This window comes from Passer domesticus, chromosome 2 (assembly GCF_036417665.1).
Source record: "Passer domesticus isolate bPasDom1 chromosome 2, bPasDom1.hap1, whole genome shotgun sequence".
NCBI lineage: Eukaryota > Metazoa > Chordata > Aves > Passeriformes > Passeridae > Passer > Passer domesticus.
Window position 1 is genome coordinate 120,701,932 of NC_087475.1, and position 19,255 is coordinate 120,721,186.

The 19,255-nt window shown below is 36.7% G+C and overlaps 2 long non-coding RNA genes across 8 annotated transcripts in view; both read right to left on the reverse strand.

Annotated features, from left to right (window-relative positions):
* The window catches only part of LOC135294981 (uncharacterized), a 166,498-nt gene that overhangs the window by 58,791 nt on the left and 88,452 nt on the right, over positions 1-19,255 (reverse strand). The gene's annotated exons all lie outside the window — the stretch shown is intronic.
* Positions 16,330-18,198, reverse strand: LOC135294982 (uncharacterized). Its single transcript, XR_010357026.1, has 3 exons — positions 18,108-18,198; positions 17,332-17,623; positions 16,330-17,155 (listed from the first exon to the last, which is right to left on the reverse strand). It is a non-coding gene; the product is annotated as an uncharacterized LOC135294982 (long non-coding RNA).

Genomic DNA, 19,255 nt, shown 5'->3' on the forward strand with positions numbered 1-19,255 from the left:
TTTGTCGGGTTTCATTGTTCTTTCAAAATGTAAGAAGAATGTTTGATGTTCATATATGCTGCCCAGCATCTGAGGAATAAAATGCAATATAAATACATCTTACTTGAGTAATAGCAAAAGAACAACATCAATAAAGTGCAAGTGTAGATTCTCTAACACTACTGCTCACCAACAATATTTTTTCATATAAAGATAATTTCAATAGAAAAAAAAATAGAATGGTGAAGTCAGTAAGGAAGATTGGATTATCATTATAAATTAAACAATTTAAACAATGTAAAGGAAGAAGCATATGTTAAGGTTTTTCAAGACCCCTAAAGAGATGGCAATCAATTTGAGATTTGACTGTATGTAAACAAGCATTCAGTCAAAATTTTGATAATACAGAGGACATTCAAGAGCTGAGTAATTTATATTCTGGATCCATCCACATCCATTATATTGTATATAGTCTTATATTTTGATGAAGTCAAATGACAAGATGGAAATACGGTGGCAACATTCAGGTAAGCAAAAGAAAATTGTTTTGTAAAATGTATTTAATGATGGATGACTTCAGAGTGTTTGCAGAAACCTTTATCATTTGGTCACAATTAAAAATTCATTAGGTCTTGCAAGGCCTGGATAGCTTTTTGTAAATAAGAAGCAGCATGTGAAAAATTCAAGTGAATGCAAGGGCTTAATAGAATAATCACAGCTTGAAGTGCCCCACAACATAACAATACATAAATATGTATGTCTCAAGGACTAAATCATGCTCACTGTACTTACACTAGCAGCTCCATTAACTTGGGTTATTCTGAAATCAACCAATCTACTCAGAGCAATAAAACAAACAGCGCCCTAATAACTTTGATGGCCATTCCATCACCTCTATTTCTACTGGTAATGTGTTACATAAGCATAACCCATAAAATGCATGAGACCACATCTATAATTTCAACTGAAGGAATCTTTTTCCTCAATAGTAGATTTTTTCTATTCTCACTCACATTAATTTCAATTCAGCTCAGTGACGGAAGGCTGAAGTCATTGTTAGTTTAATGTCTAGTTAAGATAATGAAATATTTTTATAAAACTGTTTCCATTCAAGTTTCAGACTTCTGTCATTTATTTCAGTGGATCCAGAATTATTCCCTACAGGTTACATAGAAATCCATCATTTGCACTTACACTTTTGTCAACTCCATCTAATTTATTAATGATAATTTATTATTTATTCTCATTTTAAAAGAAACAATAAAGACAAAAGCATGCATAGCCCCAGATATAGTGAAGAATAGACTTTTAACAAAACCAAGCATCAAAACATATTTTTGTCTGAATTGAGAAATCATCAACATCTTACCATCATTGGCACAACACAATTCTCTACAAGTAACCAAGTAGAAAATTAATTGACCCCTTAAATAATGGAAAACACAATCAGCACACCCACCAGCGCTTTCAAACACTGATCTGAAATATTTTGGAATTGCCTCAAATTACTTGAATAATTGTGGAAATCCCTGCTTGACTTGGAGCACAAAAAAGGAAACATTCATACAGCTGATACTGCTGCATTTGAGGAAAAGGCAGCACCTGCTCTTTAATCCACCCACACTATATTTGCCTTTGCCACCCAGCAGCATCTTTGGTGGACACAAACAGCCTTGGAACAGCTGGCATAACCCAGATGTTAGTTACTAAGTGTGAACTATTAAGAAGCTCAGCAGTGAACCTGCACTCAGTGTAGATGTATCTGCCAGATGTTGCTGTTGTATTTGGCCCATCCAGCTGTGCTGACTCCTCAGCCTGTCATCATCTCTTCCTTCTTCACAAAATTAAGGAAATATTTTTTTGTCTTTTTACCCTGGTAATAACATGTATTTAAATAGTCAGGACCATTTGTTTGGACATTCTTCCTATTTCTTTAGGATGAAAGCCTTGACTTTCTCTCTGCCCTCCTAATTTGCCACCTATATACAAATACATAAGTGTAACACACCATTATGTTACTGTATATTTTCAAGTTTTCCTTACAGGACAGGTGAAAAAGAAGTGACTATGCATTGTTCAAGTCCTTTAGTTCTTCAACCAACTGAATGGGACTTGTTTTCAAATCTCTATGCAGTTCAAGCTGGACAATCACTCTGGGGATTCCCCTCTGGGGAAGCAGGACATGACCTTCTCATTTGAATTATGCAGACTTATTATTCTGATCTCAATCCACCTGCCTAAAATATTAAAGGGCAAACAAAACACCCACAAAACATGGAGAGTGAGAGAGAGGCATTGTCAGAGAAAGCTATTATTATCTTGTAATACCATGGCAAATGTCTTATTACAGGGAACAGTTGGTAAAAAAAAATTCAATATTTCATACTAGAAAAAGAAATACAACTAGATGAATATAAATGTGAATAGAATTTTGAAAACATAATTTATGTTGTTACAATTGATATAGATGCTACCATACCTTAATGTTTTTTCAGAAGCAATTCCCATACTCATTTTCATCTATCTTCATATCTTCTCAGCTCTTTTAATTTACTGCCTCTTGCATAAATGCCCTTTTTATTCCTCTATATGCTACTTTGAACTCTACTTTTTCATTAAGCAAGGCTTAGCTTTATACAAGTTTTTCTATATCTAAGCAGCAACTAGACATCTCAGAGTGCCTGAAAATGTAATTGACCCTAATCATTACATGACAATAATCACTTTAATGAGACCTAGTCTCGTCAAACTACTGGCATAGTGTCAACTCTTTAGTTTCCAAACAAGCAATTCTGAGTCAGGACTTGGGTTGTACAGGTTTTTTGATCACCATGTGTTTTTAAGGAGGTAATCAGTTAGATCTCCACTGTCTGACTGACAGCTCATGTGGAAGGCAATGCCAGCCAGTGCTCGGAGCTCAGCTGACACTAATTCCTGCAGAAGGCAAGAATCCCAATCTTTCAGCCCTAACAGGAGACAGGCAGATAGTTTGCAGTCAAAGGCAAAGACCACAGAAACACAGCACTGACGCTTTTGCAGCTGATGCATTGCACCGCTCTCATGCCAGGGATCAGCTCTGCCACATATTTTCTTTCCAGCCTCAGCAAAGTCATCTGTTCTCCTTGTGAATCAGTGCCACGCTGGCACAGCGGGAGGACAGCGCTCTCCCCTGCCTGTCATTTGTCTGACTTTTCAAATTAGCTCCAGCCTTTCACGGAGGAGCCCACAGAGGTGGCTTTGTCAAACAAGCAGAACCCCGCTGGGGCTGAGACCTTCCCCACCGCGGCGAGGCCGCGGCTGTGCGAGCGACACCCACCCACTTGTGCTCTCCAAGTGATGCAGCCGTGTACGTGTCAACAATAAAGTGAACCGAGTCTGAGAATGACAAAAAGTTAAATTAAATCTATTTATTAAATTAAATCTAAGAGTTAAATAAATCTGTTAATTTATGCTGGAATTTGAAAGACTTCACAGCCTGTCTCAGTATTATTGCTACTTTGAAGCAAATTCATGATTAAACAATAGTTAACATTTAACTTACAATCTAGCTGTTTTGAAATATTTGAGTTATGACTTGAAGTTTCTAATTCAGACTCAAACCAAGAAGTTAAACATTTTAGCAATTAATAAAGTCTTTCCAAACTTCAGGTAGAAAATGTTATCTGTGAATTTATTCTCAGTATTTGAAGTGTGGTACAGGGAAACCAAAACACCACCTGTGGTTCTATTCTATTCCTTACACATCCTTCACTTATCATTTTAAATACTGCATCAAAAGGAGCCTGTTAAGGTGATCATGTTCATTGTCAATTCAGAAAAATAATATAGTATTATCTCCTAATGATGTGATTCACATTTATAATAAAACTAAACCCTAGTTTCTATTTAATTCTTTCCTCACAAAATCCTAGTAATAATGCCTGGAAGATAACTATAGAAGGGAAATTGTATCTCATCTCTACACCTTTGGTTTTATCCTTAATATGCTGTTTTAATTAAAAGTAAAATTGTTTATAGTTGAAGGAACATTAGAAAGAAGTTGAGTGTTTAATATTCCATGTATGAAAGGCAAGAAATAATCCACACTGTCTCAAGTCCTGGAACATACATTCATGTTATGTGATGTTACAGGCATTAATCAGATGATCACTCTATCCTCTGGATATATAAATGCTTCTCAGTTAAAACATGCACCTTCATGTTCTCTATGTGGCAAAAAGTTTAACTTATGCTTAAGATAAATAGAAAGAACTTACCTCATAGCTTTTAGTTTTTTTACTTGTAGACAGTGACATTTTTTTTAAAAAAATGAAGAATCTTAGGTAAACTTTAAAATACTAGTTTTATTATAAATGAATGAAATGAAGTCACAACAGATAACAACTGAGAATTTTGTCTACCCTTACCCTTTCAAAACCTGTCCTGACAAGTTTGATGAGCAGAAAAGCCTAACACCAAGTCACTGCAGTATCTCTTCAGTAATCAATTAAATCCTTGGGACAAACAGGAAAATCTCAATAGCCATGCCTCAGCCTTTGTAGAGGATGACAAGGGTGCTGATTTGTTAGGAAGGTAGCTAGACTATCCTTACCTCTGCTTCAATAGAATACATTTAATTCCACAATTAGAAAGTTATAAAATGTTTTTTCCTCCTTCTCGAGAGTTTTTTGAGGTTCTCACGTCTGGGTTTTTACATTCTTCCTCACAGTGTGACAGCAGATGATACTGTGCTTCTAACACAGAACAGCTCTGCTACACATTGCAAGTTGCCTGACACATCAGGGTCTGATCATACAAGATGCTGACTGTAGCTGGTCCAACACTGTGTTGTGCTGGAAGCTATTTGAAAAGTGTAAGAAAGGAGATTTTTTGAAGTTCATAGTTTCAATGTTATAAGCAGTGACAGTGTGTACATAACAGATGACTCCAATGCACACTTTTAAATTTTTTTCTTTCATTCTTTTCATCAAGAGAATAGTAAGTGTTCTGATGAAGGAAAATATAAGTGTAAAGTCTCCCAATCCCAAGTATTAAATTAAGACACAGCCTTTCCTCTTTGTGTTTATGTTGCCTCTAGGGCTATTTGGAGTAGCCACAGTTGGTTCAGCTGTGAGGGGAGTGAAACTTCTTTTCTGATATGGCCATTACAGCTACACCTGAGTCTGCTTTAAAATTGACAATCTTCCCACAAACATTCAGTTCCACTCTTCAGGCTAGCTCTGTATCATTTCTTGTGACTGAACACAGGAAGACAGTAAAGGAAAAAAAATTGAAAAAGCACACTTGACCCAGGTGCTTGCTTTCCATGCTGCCTTTGTGTGACATAAATCAACAATTTTGTATGTCGGTGGCATTTGGCTGCTGTAGCTGAGCAATTACCTTCAGATATTGGTGTCTCCACCTCAGCTGTACTCTGGGGTAAGGGCATGAATTCCACCTGAAATATCCCCAGAAGCCATTTGGCTCCACTGTAAAAGCAGTCAGTAAGGGGCACCTCAAACAGTTGCCATTCGGCAACACTAGACACATCCTGAACCTCACAGGTAAAAAAGCCAGGTCAAGTTACTCTAACAATTCCCTGGCCATCTCAGAATCCTTTGTTTCTCGGCTCTGACTGACTGAAGCAGAAGCTAATTGCAACTTCTAAGCTGCATATGTTAATGAAACTCTTAAAGAGCCTCAACAGTGGATTGTTACCATCTTGAACCTAATAGTGGAACCTAAAGTGCTTTTTTCCATAAGACTCAATGGAACTGGTGCAATAATCCAACAGTTAAGGTTAAATTATGAATTTTAAAAATATATATTCTATAAATATCAAGTTGTTTATTATGTTTTAACCCACTACCTTTCCATTACAGCACTGATTTTATGATGCTAAAGGAGGGAAATAGGGAAATCTCAGCTTTACAATGCAGAAAGAAAGGATGACACTTAAAAATAAATAAAAACTGCATCTCAGAAGATTTTTGATACTATTTAGGTGAGTTCCAGTTGCAGGATTGATATTTGAACTACTTGTTTCTATATATATTGCTTTTAGCTACAATAATAAAGTGAGAGAAAACAGAAGCTATCTAGGTTCAGGTAACTTAAGCATTGTGATAAACAGACAAAAAAACTGAATGGAGAAGAAAGAATTAAATGTGTTTTTTTCTGGCTAGCAAGTTAGGATTATATTTTATTCATTTGGTGACTTGATTTTTTTGGTTGTTTTTTGGGGGATTTATTTGGGTGGTGTTTGGTTTTTTTTTTTTTCATTCTTTGGATGAAAAGAAATATCTTCAGTAATCCTAACATATGCTCTTTGTGCCCTGAGACAGAGACCATCTGATAAAATACATTTGAAAGGCCTCAGCATGGTTATACTCAGCAGCTTTTCTTGCAGTGCTGATAATGTTATACACAGAAAAGAGGATCCAGGCACAATGCAGTGACTTCCCTACTCCTACAGAGCCTCAGCTTTCCTTTTGCTGTCCCAAACTGTCTGTTGAATAGCAATGAGGCTGATAATGAACACTGCAAAATGACAGCTTCTAGAAGTTTAGAGTTCCCTTCAAGAGCAGCAGCACTTCAAGACAGGATTTCTTTTCATCTGACAAAGAAATTTGTTTTCAAATAGGTCTTGCTTAGGTATCTGGGGAATCCAGTGGACAACATGACAGACTGCTTCAATTTCTGAATTCTTACCCAGGAAGCCCCACAGGAAAGGGCTACTCCCCTTCTAGTGGTGAAAGTAAAGAGGCTGCACTGTTCTACTGCCAATGTGCTCAGAACACAGACATCAGGAGTGACGAGGAGGCCCTTCACATCTCATTTACAAACTGAGTCTCAAAATGTTTCAGTACCATATATTGCACATTCTCTTTCAGTACTGAGTGAATTAAAAGACACCACTTACTGTAGAAAGGGTTAGATAATAGAAAGAGAGTGATTGGTTTATCTTCTAAAGGATTCATACATGATAAAAGGATCATTGAGAAATCACTAGGGGATGGGAGCCTTGTAACACAGAATTCTCCACTCAAGGCAAGCAAGAGTGTAGTTTACAAAGTCTCTGATATTTTCAAGTTAATGGGAAAGCAGAGAGGGTAAGAATTTTTTTTTTCTGTTTGTGTCTACAGAATATAAATAGAGAAAAATCAATCTCTCTCTTCCTATTTATCTACCTGCTTACAGGGTCCTCAGAAACAGTTTGAGAGCTACAAAATCATGACTGGATTTTATCCTTGAGGTCTTCAATCAGCACAGGAAGTATTCCCCTTTCACCGAGTCACAAACAGAATAGTTTTTCAAGTCAGGAATTAACCTGTATTTGAGAGTCCTTACCCAGTAAGACTTTTTTCATCCTTGTCTAGTTCACAGAATATTAATTTGTACTGGTGAAATAAAGTAGCACAGAATCATCCCAATTCATCATCACCTATGGTCACTTTTACAAAAGCAGTGGGTTGCTTTTAGGGCAGTATCATTTTATGCAGAGATGTTTTAAGTTTATGTAATGCTCTCTGAATCATGGTACAAACTAGGCAGAGCACAGAAGGAGGATGAAACATGTAAAGTAGCAGTGTTAGAGCATTTTGGATACTGCTCAAAGGGCAGGTATTTGAGAGCATGAGGGACTGAGAAGCACAGAAACAGACATATAAGTAAGGAATATATTTCCTAGACATGTTACCTTCTCCAAGAGACAAAGATTTCATTAGAATGTGAAAGAGAACAGCTTTTCATGCTTGAAATTGTGATGTTTGTTAGGAACTTTCGTTGTTTCTTAGTTGTTTTCAATAGCTAAGTTTATTAATGTCCAGTCTGGTAATCTGAGATTGCTACTCCTGCAATTTTCATATTGATTTTCCCTAACAAAATGAAATTATATTTTTAATGGCTTCTAACTCCTTGCACTATCTGGCAAAAATAATGACACATTAATTAAATCTTTATGTTAATGACCTTAGAAGTAGTTCCCACCTCAATAAATCAGAGCCTTCCAAATCTGCACAGTTTATTCCACTTGCAATCAATGTTAATTTCCTTTTGCTTCAGCAACTTTTCTACTCAAAGTCCAATTATTTCTGATTACAATTTCAACATATTAAAATTAATGTGATATACTATCTATATTGTAATTTGTTGTCATTTAAGTTTTCTTACACTATGGTGTTTGAATTTATTTTGTAGCTAATCTCATAGGATAAATACTAATGTTAATATCCCAAATTTTACTTTCTGATTTTCACATAATTCCTCTGCAATTTAGCCACCATCTCTATCTGGGCTGTTAACACCATGAAGTTTATGTTTGATCATATGACATGTGACAAAAGAAAATTAGAAATGCAAAGCTATGGTTGCTTCTACAATTATAGAAACATGTCTGTCAGAGCCTGTGGACTCTTGCAAAATTAACACAGTCACATGATCTCCATTAAATGAATTGTATTTCTGATTTGTCAGATTCCTTATAAAACAGAGGTTGTTCAAACATTTCATCACTTTTCTCTCTTCCATTATATTCCTGCTTTAATAACAGTTTTTCTAGCAGTCTTTCATGATGTCTTGTCCTTTGTTTTAACATCACTCTGAACTAATGATTAAGGAATTCCTCATATTTCCTCTTAAAACAGATTATATAATGAGGACAATTTTTGAAGATTGTTTAACAAGTGAACCTATTAAAACTGCTGTGGAAAGGAACTTGTATGAAGATTTTTTTTTTGAAACCTATTAGGATTTTCCTCTGGCTTTGTATGCATTTACCACAATTCTGCATTCATTTTAATCTTTTATAGTAAATTATCTAACTGAAGATTTCCAGTCTTGCAACTGATTGCTTTATTTACGCCTTATTGCCTCCTTTGCAAATCGTCTTTGTTACCTTTGTGACGTCTTTTATGGGTAGAATACATTTTTGGCCTTGTCTGTCAAAGCACTGCAATCTTCCTCCTCTAATTAGCAAATTACACATTAGTATATGCATCAGGATAAGTAGCTGAAAAAATGATGAGTGATTTGAAGCACTCCTATAGTTAAATGATTAAGAGCTTTATACAATACCATAAATCATTGGAGGCTTCTTTGACTAAATCTGACAATTCCTTTAAATTATTTGAGGGACCATTTGAGACATATTGACACTTCATTAGGCAGAGTAGAGTTCTTGGTAGTGTTGTATAGCACCTCCTTAGATAAATCACTTAGGCTAATTCACCTACATTATGTTAATGTGGCCACAAAAGTGGAAGGCAGAGATTGTTTTCGCTACTTTCTAAATGCAAAAGGAGCAAGAAAATATTGTGTTAAGATTCTTCTTGCTCTAGCTCTGACAGTGTTGAAGGAAGGCCCGTTATACTTCCATTCTTTTCTCTACACTTTTAAGAAACAGACAGAGTTCTCTAAGGAATTCTGGTTCTAATGAAATGAACATTTCTGCTCTGATTTCAGTAGCTCCAAAATTTCTGAAGTTTGCATTTCTGGATAAAATCAATCCAATCATTTAAGCAAAAGTTACTTCAAGCACAAGTTGATTTTTCCATAATACATCAATTCACCATCCAGAAACAGATGTTGGAGATATTAAATGTGGTTGCCACATAACACTTCTAAGAGCTGGTCTACAGCATAGGCTGGCTGAGGTCTAAATGTTCACTCTGTCTCTCCAGTGAGAAGAGTCATAAGAAAAAGAGCTAAAAGTCACAAGAAGGTAGTGAAAGCCACATTAAAATCCAAAGATCAGCAAGTAAATATCGAATTAGGATGTTGCTGGGTTTTTTCCACTGTTTGAAATGTTCCAGACCTGCAAAACCGTGTTTCCTCCCCCAGTGGCTGTTGGACACTTGGCTACCCAAGTTTGTACGGGTTCAAGGGATGAGGAACATGTTGGAAGAAAAAGCCACTGAGACTTGTTACAGACAAAGAAGTAAATATGGCTTTGACTGTCTAGTTTGTACATATTTTTTCAGCTAAAAAATAACTGTCTTAGTAGTAGTACCATACTCAATCTAACAAGCAGCAGATTTAAAACAGAATGACAAAAAGAAAGTAATATTATAGATATATGGATGTTTACTTGGTGGTCTTAGAATGGGTCATAGGAATAACCAAGTCATTCAGACAAATTTTATATAAGTTGTACTTTCCAGTGAGGCACTTGAGAGCTAAGGCTTAGAATAATGGCTCTCTAAATGATAGTTTGCTGTTCATAATAATCTTCAATCATTCCCCTCTCCTTCTCCCTTGCTTCAAGTCTAGGGTATAAAGTATTTATCTTTATGAAAAATGCAGAACAAAGCTGGTACACAAACTCTAAATTATACTTGTGCTCCTATGGACATTCAACCCACTATCCCTCTGCCCTCAAGGAAGAAACAGCATCAGACAGGTAGCTATTGTCCTCTTTATCTATTTATCTACATATATATATATCTTCTATCAATTGTAAAATAAAGGAAATCTTATCATTTCATTAGAATTTAGAGATTTTACTTATTTCTTATTTAAAAATACCAATTTAATGCATGAAAAATACTTTGCTTGTTTGTTGAGGTGTTGGGTTTTCTTCTCAGAGTTTAGTCTCACAATGGATATACAGCTATTGAGGACAAGTTACAGTCAGTCATTCTTCCTGGAGCTTAAAGTATAATGCAAAATAAAACATGAAAAAAAAAACAATACCAAAACCATAAAACAAAACCCACAAAAAAAACAAACAAACAAAAACAGCAGCAAAATCAACCTGAATTGTGAGCTATGATTGCAGTTGTAGACAAAGACTGCTGTGCACAGCCTCAGGACATCCAGTAGCCTGGATTTCAGCAGTAGGTATTCAGTTAAAAAAAGGAAAAATAAGGCAAACAAAATTATTCAAGCAAATTTGCTGGTTATTTGAGTAGAGGCTTAGCAAAGGCTGGTATTGTTAGCTTGATGGTTAAAATTATGCAGCTGAGGCAAATATGTCAAAATCTGGCTTTAGCAAAATCAACTGGTTTTGGCAAAACCTCCATTACAGTCATTGCAGTTAATGGCCATGTAAAAATGGGATTTATCAAAAGGAAATCCTACACAGTCATCTACAGAAGTTAGGTTAACTATTGTTACTTAGCACAAGTACCGATATTTTCCAAACACAGAAATAAAATGCTCACTTTCCTTTCTTCTAAGTACACTTACATAATCAACTTTCATTAGCTAGTTTTAACTTGCCTGAGAGTAAAATATATGCCAGAATGTATTGCAAACCACATGCAAATTAGGAGTTTTACAGACCTGCATTCAGCTCTGGGGCATCCAGTATAGGGCTGTGGACCTTTTGGAGTGAGTCCAGAGGAGAACCACAGAGAAAATCAGGGTTTTGGAGCATCTCTTCCACGGACACAGGCTGGGGCTGCTCAGACTGGAGAAGGCACCAGGGCAATCTTCCAGTACCTAAAGGGGGCCCACTGCTGAAAGACAAATAATTTCCAGCCTAGCCTCCCCTTCCCAAAACTTTCAGCAGACAGGTGGAAAACAAAGACAGACCTGCTCCTCTCTTCCTCCTCTGAGATCATTTACAGAGCAACAATGTGGACAAATCCCTGCACAGAAGCTGCAGTGGACTGCAACAGTGCCTTTTCTCTGTAAGGTGAGTTGTAGTGTGGTCTGATGGAGAAGGCAACTAAAAATTATTTTAATTCATCCATAATCTGGTCTGACTGAATGTCCAGGACATCTAAGTGACAAGAGGAGCAACCATTCTCAATCTGATTTTAACATACTCCTTGGGCTGTATATCCTTCATTGGAATACTTAAACTATGGATACATCATCCTTGAGGGAAGTAACAACAGCAACATATTTTCTTCTTTTTACAGAGCATTCCCAGCACCTCACGGGCAGCATTAAATCCATTAAAGATTAGCCATACTGCAGATTAGGCCTGACACGATAAAAATCACATAAATAATAAATGCTGAAGTAGCATGCTATGCCAAAGCTTATTTCATCAAACACGACAATGAAAACCTCTTACTATTTTTGTTTTGATATTCCTGATATTGTAAGGGGACAATAAGCTGCATCTTCCACACTTTGAAGCCTCAGGGGCAAAGCATTACAGATAAAATTCCTTTGTCAGTTGTCAGTAACCTGCTTTCCAGGAACCCAGACCCACTGCCACACTGGCCTGGAAAAGCTTTGCTGGATTTCATCACGACTAAGTTTTCCTGTGAGTTTTAAAGGGCATTTTTAATTAGGTTCTTCTATGTTGATGCAGACTTTTTTTTTTTTAATAACTGTTAACTTATTATGTTACTTAAGATATTTTTTATGCTTCTTTCAGTTATTTCTGGATTATTGTATCTCCATTTCCACAGAGATTAAACGTGGGAAGTGGTAAATGAGAATTTCCTTAATTTTTCAGTATGTTTCTCTTGGGGAAGGGAAGTTTTCACAGTGTCATATTAATTTTTCTTATTTTTAACAGTTAATCCCTATTGTTTTGTTAAGTGCAATACTTATATCTCTGCTGCCTATTTGTGCAAAAAGTGCTTGATCTATATATTGTATGTTAAAAAAATCAGACTGTTAGTTTATTGTATTTTTCCATCAGAGATACTCTCAAGTTAATTATTTATACTTTTCTCACAACCTTTTTTTTTCCTTCACATATCTAGTTAGACGATCAAGTTTAAAACAGATTTGGTAATGCAGCAATTTTGTAAAAAACAGCTGATTTCATCTCCTAATTTTTTATTAATGAGTTTCCTTTACTCTATTTTTTTTTTTCTTCTGAATAGCGACAACTCATAAGGCGTTAAAACAGGGATTTCAGCACCTCAGATAGAGGGTACAGGGAATTGGAAAGCACAAAGCTGGGAGAAGTGGCTGATAACCCAGAGGGCTGTGCAGCCCTTCAGAAGGGCCTTGGCAGGCTGGAGTCACAGGCAGAGAAAAACTTTCTGAAACACAAAGGAAAATGCTGGGTCCTGGTGGACACCAAGCTGTCCATGAGCCAGAAGAGCCCTGGGGACAAAGAAGGACCAAAGGTATCCTGGGATGTATTAGCAAGAGCACTGCCAACAGCACAGGGGAGCTGCTCAGCCTGGTGTGGGCAGGAATTCTTTAATTACTTTTCCACATCTGGAGTGCTGTGTCCAGTTCTGGGTTTCTCAGTCAAAGAGGGACACAGAGATCCTGGTGCAAATCCAGTGGAGGGCAACAAAGTTGATTAAGGGGATGGAGTATCTCTCATGTGATGAAAGGCTGAGGGAGCTGGACTGTTCAGCCTGAAGAGACACATGAGAGGGAACCTCATCAATGATTGTCAGTAGAGATTTTCCAGAACCACCTGGACACAATCCTATACCCTGGGCTCTGGGATGGCCTTGCTTGAGCAGAGAGGTTGGGTCAGATCATCCCCTACAGTCCCTTTCAACCTGACCCATTCTGTGATTCTTTGACTTTAGTCCTGGCTTTACATTTTAAATGTTCATTTACTGTTAGGTTAACTTAGGTCCCTCTCCCTCTTTTCTCTCCAGCTTTCTTCTTGTCTTCTCTACTTATAATGTATTTTCTGCTTTTGGTAATTATAGAATATATAAGCAAAGACCCCTATATCAGTAATAAATACTGGCACTACTAACAGTCATTAATTGTATTCTGCAAAAAGACTCTCTAATGTAGAAACTCTAAGTAAATTTCTTCTCCTCCCTTTCCATCTCTCATCAATCTCTTCTGCACAAAGATTTTAAAACACCTTTTTCTTGGTGTTCAAGCAAGGAGTTTTAATTGAAAACTATTCTCTTTACTTGTGTATGAATTACAGGACTACAAAATGGAATCAAGAGAGGGGGGCAGACAAGTGGATCAATAAAACTGCATTGACTGCACCTCCCAGTAACACTTCCTGAAAATCAGTTACTCAGTCCATAGATACTCTTTTTTCATCTTTCAATGTAAGACTGAAACAAGACTCAAAGTCTTATATAGGTCTCTCCAAGTCACTTTAAGTCTAGTTGTGTCTTGTGTAATGTAACAGTGGTGCAGCCCAGCCTTGTATGTATCAATTAATGCCTGGTGTTGTTCTGTATGTTCTGTCCATATTAGCAATAATTTAAAGTTGCCACTTAATAGAGGTAAAAACATTCCACTCTGACACTGTTTACCTTTATAAGCAGTTAGTGGGCAGGGATTCTTTAATTACTTTTCCTCAAACAGTTCCCCTGCCAGAGGACAGAAACAAATTGTAAGCTGCATGGTCACAGTTACCTTATTAGCAAATATTTGCCAAGACAAGGTAAGGAGATTTTTTCCAGTCTTTTTTAAAGACTGTGAAGCCCAAGAGGAGACCCATATGGAACTCACTGCACCTTGGTCCAAGATACTTGAAAGTAAACCAGAGAAATATGAAGTACAGAGATTAACTTAAGAAATTATAATAAGGTGTATCCAGGACAAATATATTATTTATTCCTTAGAAAACCAGTTATTGAGACACTTTCTCCATGACTGACAAAAATTAAACAAACAGGCTAAGTACAATATACATTTTAATATATTAAAGAATGCTCAAGAACATAATGAATATAATTGTGACAGGTTTGTAGTATGCTTATTAAGATTTCCTATTTCCTGAATGCCAGTACATTAAAGTACCCTTCTTGCATTTATGCCTTCACAGGAAAGTGAGTATTCTCCAGTAAAATTAGTGTTTAATTGCCCTTGCATTTGCTGTATCACAAGATACAGCATTGATGATACAGATTTGATGTTTTCTTGTTTAAACATCCATATATATGCTTAAAGCATTGTGGCACATTAAATATTCTGGATGCAGGACCTGTGAGAAAGTCAACTCTTATTCTGCATAAATTTTGCATGCAGATCTCAGCCTATAGAGGCTTAGTGTACTTAAGACCCGAAGAAATCCAAATGCTAATTTCAAACCAGAAATTTATCAGGATTTTCAAAGCCAATGATAAATTTCCTGCAGGATGTGTTTAAAGAAATGTTAATCACATTGCAAGAATGAGAGAAATATGTAAAGGGGAAAAAAATTGCCATAGTCCTCACATGCTAGAAACAGTCACTAAGTTCTAGAACCCACTGCGCTGTTTTTAGGCTAAAGAAATCGCATTTTTCTTCAAACTTTCTATCTAATTGTCTTTGGCAATTAATGATTCCACTATAAAATCTCAGCAAGGTACATTATAAAAGACAATGTGAAAGATACAGTTAAGTTGTTCTTAACAAGGTAGTTGTAAGAAGCAAAACTAGATAACACTGGCCATAGGAACTAAAGTTCACGATCCTCTTATCATCATTAGAACCCCTAAACAAACTGTCACAGAAACTCAGAAATATTTCAGCACAGAAGTATATGTGCACTACCAGTGGAAGTGCACATATGGGGAAGAAGCAAGAGGAAAAATGCAGAGGGGGGAACGATAGGTTCATTTTAAATAGCCCCCAAAAACTTTTAGAAAGGGCAGGAGTCACTAGCAAAAAGGTTATAAAAATTCATTCAGCTTTGAGGTTTGCTGTTTAACTTAGCCTTCTTAATTTAAATCATCTACCAAAATCTACTATGCTATGCTGCTACCAACAATAAATTTTATTTTAATTATGTTGGAGATTCATTTATATGTAAATGTTCACCATCAGATGCATAAACCCAATGAAAGAGATTCACTGAACATCTGCCTCAGAAATTTAACAGAGTCAGGTCTGTTTAATGAGTAGCATTGTCCAACTACCTGTTCTTTCCATCAGATATCGTTTAATTTACCTGTTTGTTCCCAATAAAAGTAAAAACTTAAGGGGGGAACTATACCACCTTCTCCTTTTTACAATTATTACATACAATTTGTAAAGACAAGAATAAAGCATAAAAGATTCCCCAGCTGAGAAAAAAGAGCTGAGGGCAAAACATGGTAAATAAACTCTTGTATTATTGATTTGGAACTAGAAACACAACACTGAGTCTTATACCAAGGGAGTGATTCATGTACTAAACACAAGCATCAGGTGCCGTTTTAAATGCCCAAGTGGATACAAGACAGTACAACACAGAGCTTGATTTCCTGCTCTTCTGCAGCACCAGGTGGAGGTGTGGGATGTCCTTGGGCATCTATACAGCCACTAGATATGCCATTTCAAGTACCATTATAATTTGTGAAGTGACTTGCCTGTAAAATAGCTGCTGCATCATATTAGAGGTGGCAGGTTCATTTTCAATGACATTGTCTTCATTCAGAGCTACATGGAAAATACTGTTTTGGTCTTGATTTGGTTCTATTTTAGCTTGTTTAACTTCAGGGCAGTATAATTTCATTCCCATTTTCACATCCTGCATGCACCAATACAATATGGCTGTAGGAATAATGTATTGAATTTAGGGAGCTAGATAACCCAAACATAGCTTCAATTAGCACCACTAATAATGCTAAAAATCCCAATCTTTCTACCAAAAAAGTGAGTGCCAACAAATATTCCTCCTATAGTATGAAAAAATTGAACGTAGTCATTTGTTTGAATTGTCTTTTTGTATTTGGGGGTTTAGTGTGACTTTTTTCCCCAGCAAACTCTATAACACCTGATGCAGCAGGGATGGTATCACTCAAAAGCAATGGGATTGTCCAACTGCTATGAAACCATTCCCTTCAGCAAAACCACATGACAGGAACACACCTGCAACAGGTCAGAGAACACCAGAGTATGCAAGGGGGCAAAGCTCTCATGGGAGAGGGGAACACACTCCTTGGCACCTGGCACATGCAGCTCTGGATGGCAGCTGTGCCTGGCATGTGGAAACAAGGAGCCAGAGAAAAGCTGCTGCACATAAAGTTGTCATCTGTCCTCCCAGGCTACTCCTGTCACATGTTGCTTTTCACAGAATTTCTGTTGCCTCCCAACAACTGCACACCCAGCATCTATTCTACTACATATAAAACCAGATCACTATACTTAGTTTATGCTACAAAACTTGGAACTTCAGGAAGATCCCCCTGGAGCCAGGGCTGATCTGTGTCGTTTCTTTGTGATTATGTGAGTGAGCAAGTGGAATTGCCTTCCCAGAGAAGTTGTCTTTCTCCTTCATTTTTATGGTGTGAAAAAAAAGTTACTGCAATTGCAGTGCTTTCCTTGTCCTTGCCCATATATTAGCAGAGGTGTTTTTTTGTTCAATTCTTGAACCACACTGCTCCTGAAAAAGATTACAGTATGAAAGGTAAGATGCAGTTAACAAATTGTAGAAAAGCAAAAGAGATTGTTTCAAGAACAGTCAAAATTAATTCAGTTGTTAGAAGTTGGTAAGGATGGATGAAATTCAGTTGTGAAATTAAAGAAACAAAAATTTTGGCCAGGAAACTAAACACACACCTTGAATAATAAAGAAGGAAGTTACTACAATCCAGGGACAGCATTACGTGCCAGAACAGAATTATACAGCTTCCATATGCTTTACTTTTTTTTTTTTCATTTGCCTATAAAGCTCTGTAGTTAGAGGCCAACCTAAAGCTGTTTTCAAAAGAAATTCTTTGCACAAAAACATTTGAGAACCAAACTTGTGTTGACAGCCAAAATGTGGTTGCAAGATTATTCAGCTTCACCTTACAGTTGATTTTGTTCTTAAAATACATGCCCCACATAACTTGTTGAAGCTTAGCTTACTCTAAAAAAAAAAGAAAAAAAGCTAAATTAATCACATGCCTATATGTTTTGTCAAATATTTTACAGATTATTTTTTTTTACTTTTTATTTAAAAATACATTCTCTACTTTTTTCTATTAAATAAAAAAATCGTCTTATTTTAAGAAGACTGCCTATAAGAAGCAGAAAAATCAAATAGTATCTGTGGAATACAAAAAGTGCTAAAATATGGTGCCAGAGTTTCTTGCAGTTGCAGTTTCAGACTCCCAAGCATCTTGAAATTCAAAGTTCAAAGCACTTCAAATGATAGTCAGATTATTAGAGTCTCATGGCTGTGCCCCACTTACAGCTCAACTTTGAGCATGGAAGTAGAGAAGAGAGAAATGTGAGTTATCTGTACAACAGTGAATTTTAGTTATTGTTGATGTCGGCCTCAGAAACTCCTATCCACCTACATGCATAAAATACACCACAGCAGGTAGTCATTGCACCAGTAATGTCCTCACCTTGTCTGTCCCCTCTTCCTAAGCATCTGGGCCATATCTGTCTTCCCTCCAGCCTCCTGAGAAAGTATCTCAGATACCAGTGGTGCATGCATAACAAGATTAAATGAGATAGTAAGGGTTCAGTCATACTTCCCTCTCTCAAAGAAATACCATTCTTTTCAGAATTAAATCATACCTGAGCTTTGGACTTGGTTAGAGTGATAAAATGAGATCAGGGTTCAAACACAGAGGCTATGATATTAAAGAGTTCAGATACAGGCAGAGTCCTGGAGAAAGCTTCCATTTAAAAGGGGAAAAAAAGGAGGAGAGATGTGTAATTGATACGTGGTTATTAGCAAATTATTAATAAATCCCTGCATGCTGATGAAAACCCGTTATCAATCAACACACAGAGATTTCTGCAGTGTGACTACAGGAAGTGGGCACCAAGTCTGTATACTACTCAGCCTTACTCAGGCATTCAAAATCCAAGAAATTGTAACACAAATGTATATACACACACACATACACACTTTATAGGTGAGGAGGTGTACAGAAGTCCCGTCTCCCTGGTAAACTAAGGAGATTGAATAAAAGAAAATACTTGTACTGTTTCCTCAAAGAAGTATAGCTATCATTTCCGTTCACCTAGATTTGCTTTATTTTGACCTTAGAAAATGCACAGCTTCCTAGAATGAATGGATTTGAGTGTCTTGTGCAGGTTGTTACAGATATCACATATGCCCAGGTCAATTAAATAGGCCCTTTAATGAAAGGCACAGGGCTGTGCCACTCCTTGCAAACCATCACTGATAAAATGGCTGGGACTGCGTGCTTTTTTCTTGTAGTTAGAAATTCTTTTTTACTTCCATGTCTATTTATTCTGAATGTGCTTCATATTTGCAAATTACTCTCTGACTCTTGAAGGGGAAAGAACAGTTTATAATCTTACCTCTACAAAGTCCTAGTAATCCTTTTAAAGCAATTCACACAATGCTGCTACTCCATAAAATAGAGCAAATTTAAGAATTATAATTGTCTTACTAATATCCTTCTCTTGAGGCCATAAAGTGCATGCCAGGATCAAAATCTCATCAAGGTAAGGAAGGGCAGAACCTGTCTGGTGTTGAGGAGAACAGTTTGAGAAGCAGCCCTTGAGCCTTTGACCC